The sequence below is a fragment of the Rhinoderma darwinii genome, chromosome 8, assembly GCF_050947455.1.
Source record: "Rhinoderma darwinii isolate aRhiDar2 chromosome 8, aRhiDar2.hap1, whole genome shotgun sequence".
NCBI lineage: Eukaryota > Metazoa > Chordata > Amphibia > Anura > Rhinodermatidae > Rhinoderma > Rhinoderma darwinii.
In genome coordinates, this window is record NC_134694.1 from 23,156,973 (window position 1) to 23,162,972 (window position 6,000).

At 40.9% G+C, this 6,000-nt stretch overlaps 1 long non-coding RNA gene across 2 annotated transcripts in view; it reads right to left on the minus strand.

Annotated features, from left to right (window-relative positions):
• Nucleotides 1-6,000, minus strand: part of LOC142659397 (uncharacterized) — a 100,523-nt gene that overhangs the window by 12,559 nt on the left and 81,964 nt on the right. Inside the window, exon 3 of one of the 2 annotated variants that reach the window (XR_012850320.1) lies at nt 419-696. The exons of the other annotated variant lie outside the window; for it this stretch is intronic. This is a non-coding gene — a long non-coding RNA (uncharacterized LOC142659397). Of the gene's footprint in view, nt 1-418; nt 697-6,000 lie in introns of those variants that run through there. 2 annotated transcript variants of the gene reach the window in all.

Consider the following 6,000-nt stretch of genomic DNA (forward strand, 5'->3'; position numbering starts at 1 on the left):
TTTCCCAAATAACAGGAAGGCAGGGCTTTTCACATAAAGTATAGCTTTCCTGTATTTTTGGCAGCTGCCTTTTCCGAATGAGTGATATGTGTGTGATAATTCTATGTATTTGTGTAAATAATGTAAAGCAGGAATGGGTCATATCTGGATTATACCAATTGAAGATAGACCGTATTGCAAAACTTCTCTCTTGCCCTGCAATTTCATTTTTGTTTTTAATTTTAGTACGGCACAAATCCTGCTGCAGCTTTATTATGTATCTGTAACTCCACTACCTTTTTGGAAATGTGACCAATGTATTTTAAAGAGCATGTCTAGCAAGTGTTAGAGATTTTTAAATCAATAAATGTGAATTCTTATAACATTCTATTTCTGGCATTCTTTATTTTATTGTAGATGTGATTATTATATTTATCTTGCTATAGACCGTGTATATTCTAAATGGCCAGTGGTGGAATTAAAGCAGGGCATTAAAAAAAGTTTCAGACGACACTGATCGACCCCATTAACATCTATGTGGAGCTCGGCTTTACGTGTTAATCCGTCGGGAGACTGTGTGATAGAGGAACCTCCAAGGATATCTTGCAGTTTTTAAAAATAGTGGGATCCAAATGTATTTAGGGCTTAAAGGGGTTGTCTAATGAAGATAACCCATATCCAATTGATGTATTATGGTCTTTTCTCGGGGCCTCCTTCCTATAGAAGTGGAAAAACACAACATAAAACTGTCTGAGGGAGGAAAATAGTGAAGCTACAGAGTGGAAAAGGGGGGAGGGACCGGAGAGGGTAATAAAAAAATATCCATAATTGTGTTGGAATATCAAATACAATTTTTTTAAAATTTTTATGAACATACAGGAAAACTTTGTAAAACTGACTTTTTTTGTTTAGAAAAAAAAAACACATCCTTTAGGGGAATACTTAGGCTATGTTCACACGGGTAACAAAAAAAACACTGAAGACAGCCTCTGATTTTCAGCCGTTTAATGTCTATTCACTGTCGTTAATGTGTTCGTATAAGACAGCACATAGTGATCGAAAAGGATCCCTATGCGCTGAGGAAATGAATGGAGAGAAGTGTAGGACGCTGATTGGTCACTGATTGGTCAGTGTCATACACTCCTCTGTACAATGCCCTCTTGGTCACTAGTAAAACACGCCCAGTTGTCCATTGAGCAACTCATTAGCATAAATCTAAAATCGCTAATAAAGTGGTGAAAATAGATCTTTTTTTTAAATAAAAAGCATTACTGTCACCTACATTATAGAGCCCATCTCCTTATATAGGAGATAGGGCACTTATAATGTGGTGACAGAGCCTCTTTAAGTAACTTGCGATTTTTGCACCGTTTTTGGAGCGTTTTTTCTATTGAGTCAACGAGAAACGGCTCCAAAAACTTCTCAAGAAGTGACATGCACTTTTTACGAGGCTTTTCTTTACGCGGCCATTTTAAAAAATGGCCGCATAAAAGAAACGCCCTGTGGGAACAGCGCTGTTTTTCACATTAAAATCAATGGGCAGATGTTTGGAGGGGTTCAGCACCCGCATTTTTAGCCGTTTTTCGAGATGTTTATGGCCTGAAAAACGGCTGAACATACTGTATTCAGATGTTGAGGTGTGGTTAAAACTGCATTGAAAAAATGCCTCAGTCGTGTTTTTACATCGATTTGGTGTATTTTTTTGGGATGTGGTTGCAGAAAAAAACCTCCCCAAATCGCTGTAAAAACCGCTTGCAGACTTTAGATGCGTTTTTCAATACGGTTCTGATGCACCACAACGTGTAAATGGACGCTTAGAACAAAAATAATGATAACCTACTCTTCCTTAGTTCTATTGTTTCAAATTGCAGTCCAAAGGGTAACAAATAATAAGTCTCCTATATTTTCCCTTTATATGTTCCTCCTGGAGGCATTCTTTTTATTCCCCCACCCCTTCTGAGATTAAACCATATTGAAAAAAAATTGAATAGGTTTGGCAATAGGAGCAAGACTCAGGCAGGTTTGTCTCTGGCTGCATTTACACCAAGTAAAACTAAACCATGCTCCTTTACTTAGGCCCCCCACCTCAACAGACGGAAGACAGAACCAAGATGTGAAAGACCCCTGCATCTCTACCAGCTTGCTACAGGTCTGCCTGATTCAGGAGCTTGGAGAAGTCCAGGCTGTGTGTGTGTAGTTGTAGGTTTAGTGTTCCTTTAAGGCCCTTTTACAAAAATGCCAATAAGGTTTTAGAATATTTAATTCAAGTAAATTCTACTTTCCTGTTATTGTTTTGAAGTCACTATCCTGCTGCGTAGAACATCGGTGGGCCCAGTGCAAAGGTTTCATGAGTGCCCTACTTCTGAACATTTTATGATTTGTGTATCTATGTCTTTACAGTCAATTAAGATAATAAAAACAATCAAAAAATTTTTGATGTGCAATTTTATAGACCCATTAATGGGAAATGTTTTGACTCAAAGGTGACATCTTCACTGGTTGGAGTCGACTACTCTCCCAGACATCTTGGTCTCCTTCCTTTTCTAGTGACCTCCCCACAAGCTTCCCTTCCTTTTGTTATGCCTAATGCATTTCTACCATTACTGTATCTGCTGTATAGCACAGTGCCCCAAATACTGTACTCCAGAAATATTGGAATAAATAAAAAAATCCAGCAACAGAAATATTGGTGTCAGAACTATAATTACCCAAAAAATAAAACTGCCAGACAGTGCCCCTGAAAACAATAGTGCTCCATACAGTAACCGTGCTCCCTTTAGTGCCATCTTTAGGCCCCACACAGCAAGGGTCAGTTCACACATTGCGGAAAATCTGCAGCAAATATAATAGCAGCAAAATGGATGAGATAAAACAAATCTCATCTGCATGCTGCGTAAATACTAAGTGAAAAAAAAAACCGCTCAAATTGCGGAATTTTATTCTGCAGCATGTCAATTGTATTTTCTTAAACGCTACTTTCAATGGAGAAGTAAATTCCGCAACAAATAGCAGTTGTTGCGTTTTTTGCAGCGAGTTCGCAGCGATTCCGCCACAAAAAACACAGATCAAAATAAAAAGAAACCCTCGTACTTACCTAGAAGTCTGTTCCTCCCTCTAGCGCAGCCAATCACAGGCTGTAGCGGCGGTCACATGGGATGAAACAGGCCGCCTGAGATGACGCTTCATCCCATGTGACCGCCGCTTCAGCAGTCTCCTGGGATAAAATGTCATCCCGGACGGTCGGCCAGCTGGAAGGCCGGCAAGTTCTGCAGTTTTCCGCAGCGGACATTCTGGGCGAAAAACGGCACCACAGTTTGGTGCGCTTTTTTGCCTGGAATTCCTTGCAGCACACAGCCCTGCATTGTATTTATAACCCTCTTTGGGCCCCACACTGTAATAGTTTCTTAAACCCCGTTCTACCTTTCTATGCTCCCACATACGCGTCTGCTTTCCGACCATGTAAGATGAAAACATGGTTTCGCATCACGCCCCCATTGAAGTCAATGGGTGTGTGAAAATCACGCGCAGCACAAGGAAGCACTTCTGTATGATGCGCGTGATTCGCGCAAGAGCAGTAAAAAGTATGAATGAAAACGTAAAAGCACCACGTGCTTTTCTGTTTACAAACATATAAACAGAGTGTCATAGTGCGAAAATCACGCAGCCACGCATTATATGGTGATGACATACGGAGCTGTTAAGTACCTTTTGCGCGGGCAAACCGCACACGCTCGTGTAAATCCGGCCCTAGTGTGGATTATCTGCAGAGTTCCTTATTTCTTCAGCAAAATACAGACGTTACGTTGTTAATTTTGCTGTAGAATACACCCCTTTTACATTGTACAGGGTGAAATCCAGAACAGAATGAGCATGCTGCGGATTTGGAAATCCTCAGCATGCTCTCATTTCCGTGCAGAAAAAGTTCAGCAGCATGTGGATGGGATTCTTTAACCCCTTAATGATGCAGCCTAGTTTGGGCCTTAAGGCTAAGAGCCCATTTTTCAAATCACTGTCACTTTATGTGGTAATAACTCGGGAATGCTTTTACCTATCCAAGTGATTCTGAGATTTTCTTGTGGCACATTGGAATTTATGTTAGTGGTAAAATTTGGTCGATACATTGTGTTTATTTGTGAAAAATAGCTACATTTACAGAAAATGTGGAAATATTAGCATTTTCCTAAGTGTATCTTCTTGTAAGGCAGATGGTTATGCCACACAAAGTAGCTACTATTTAACATTTCCCATATGTCTACTTTATGTTTGCATCGTTTTTTTGAACATTCTTTTATTTTTCTAGGATGTTACAAGGTTTAGAACATAAGAAGCAATTTCTCATATTTTCAAGAAAATTTAAAAAGCCTTTTTTTTTAAGGTAGCAGTTCAGTTCTGAAGTGGCTTTGAGGAGCATATGTATTAGAAACCTCTATAAAACACCCCATTTTAAAAATGAGACCCCACAAAGTATTCAAAACAGCATTTAGAAAGTTTCTTAACCCTTTAGGCGTTTCACAGGAATTAAAGCAAAGTGGTGGTGAAATGTACAAATTTCTCCTGAGTGCGGCAATACCCCATTTGTGGTGATAAACTGCCGTTTGGGCCCATGGGAGGGCTCAGAAGGGAAGGACCACCATTTGGCCAACTGGAGCTATGTCATGTATGCAGAACCCCTGAGGTACCAGTACAGTTGAAAGTGAAGTGACTATTTTAAAAACGACACCCCTTCATCTAGAGGTGTAATGAGAACTTTGACCCCACATTTATTGTGTAACACGCAGCAGATGGTGCAGAATGAGATTTGCAATTTTCTATACATATATGCTATTTCAGTGTCCGATATATTATGCCCAGCATGTGCCACCGGAGACATACACACCATAAATTGTAATGTGGGTTCTCCTGGGTACAGCAATACCCTATATGTGGCTATTATCTGCTGCCTGGGCACACGACAGGGCTCAGAAGGGAAAGATGAGGGGGATAAGCTGTGCGGAGTGCATCAGGGAAAATTAAAATCTAGGGATGAATGGTGAATTTTAAAACAATCTTTCATACAGAGCTCTTGTTTTTCGGGACACGCGTCACCTTGGCATATTGTGTCCTTCCTTATCCTCCTCTTATAGCAGACTCTGAACCTCTTTTGACTCTTTCCCTCCCCACCAGTTTGGGGAACTTCTCCTGGAAAGTTTTGCCCTGGTACAATGCGTCTAACCTTGCTCCCAGAAGTAATGGGACCTTTCTGGTCCCTAAAGATTAGGTTCCTGATAAATTCTTAAATTCCATAAAAGTTCCCCTCTGGCCTGCACATCGATGTAGCACGTACGCATTGTACAATGCCATCTTTATGATATGCACGGCCAGCTTCTTATACCAAACCCTCGATTTCTGCATGGCGCTGTAGGGGTTCAGGACTTGATCTGACAAGTCCACTCCTCCCATGTACCTATTGTAGTCCAGGATACAGTCTGGTTTGGGGGTCTCTGTACTGGTACCTCGTACAGATATGTGGGTACTGGTGTGGCCATGTATTGTTGTCAATACAAGGACATCTCTCTTGTCCTTGTACTTGACACACAATATGTTACTGCTAGATTGTGCCCTGCTCTCACCCCTTCTGAGTGTTTGCCCAAGGTGAGACTCAAGGTGAGATGTTCACGCGCAGTGTTTTCAGGCGTATTTCGGGCCATTTACGCCTCGAAAAACTCCTGAAAAAACGGAAGCTGAACGCCTACAAACATCTGCCCATTGAAATCAATGGGGAAAACCGCATTTAGTTCATACGGTGCGTCTTTTTACGCCGCTGTTTTAAAAAACGGAGCGTAAAAAGACGCTCCGTAAAAATAAGTGCATGTCACTTCTTGAGGCGTTTTTTGGAGCGGATTTTCCATTGAACACTATGAAACACACCTCAAAAGAAGCCTGAAAAGAGGCCTCAAAAGAAGCTCCAAATTAAGACGCTTCATTTTCATCTTCAAAAACGCCTGAATATCAGAGATTGTTTTCTCTGAAAACAGCTCCGTA